The following is a 926-nucleotide window of genomic DNA, read 5'->3' on the forward strand; positions in this document are numbered from 1 at the left end:
CGGTCAGATCGAGATCTCATCTTCTCCTTTTGCTCATGCTAGTCAAATGCTGGCGGGATTGGGACAAGCCCATCCCTCCATTTCGTTTCCTCAATTTTCGGGCGAAAATCCGAACATGTGGAAAACGATGTGTGAACAATACTTTTCCATGTTTGGTATTCACAAAACATTTTGGGTTCCCATGGCCACACTCAATTTCTCAGGGGCCGCGGCCATTTGGCTGCAATCAATCCAAAAGAAGCTCAATAGCTTTGATTGGGAGTCCTTCTCTGCACTGTTAACTACATGTTTCGGTCGCGATCGCCACCAACTGCTCATTCGGCAATTTTACACCATTAAGAAGACATCCACTGTAGCTGATTTCATCGAGCGCTTTGAATTAGTCATTAATCATTTGAGCTCTTATTCCGATTCGATTCACCCATTTTATTTTCTCACCCGTTTTGTGGAAGGATTATGAGCGGATATACCGAGCAGTGGTCATGGTGTAACGACCGCCTGATCTGGACACGGCATGCGCGTTGGCGCTGCTCCAGGAGGAGGTGGCTGACAATGCTCGCGCGGAGGTGCAACGCCCTACTCCAACGCGCCCTCCCGACGCGTCACCGCGGCTCAGCATACCGATGCCATTACCAGCCCCACCGGCGCGCACAACTCCACCAGCACCAGCCACGGACCGCCGCGGCACGGACGCCGCACGAGCCGACTCCTCCAAGCTCAAGGCCCTACGCGACTACCGGCGTGCGCGCGGGCTGTGCTTCAAATGCGGTGAGCGCTGGGGACCCGACCACGCCTGCCCTACGTCGGTCCAACTCCACGTAGTCGAAGAACTTCTGGAGCTCTTCGGCATCGACGCGACAACAACGCCAACGCCGTTCGAAGCTGCACCAGATGAAGTGGCCATGGCCATATCCAAGCCTGTCCTG

Source organism: Triticum dicoccoides, chromosome 6B (assembly GCF_002162155.2).
Source record: "Triticum dicoccoides isolate Atlit2015 ecotype Zavitan chromosome 6B, WEW_v2.0, whole genome shotgun sequence".
NCBI classification, from domain to species: Eukaryota; Viridiplantae; Streptophyta; class Magnoliopsida; order Poales; family Poaceae; genus Triticum; species Triticum dicoccoides.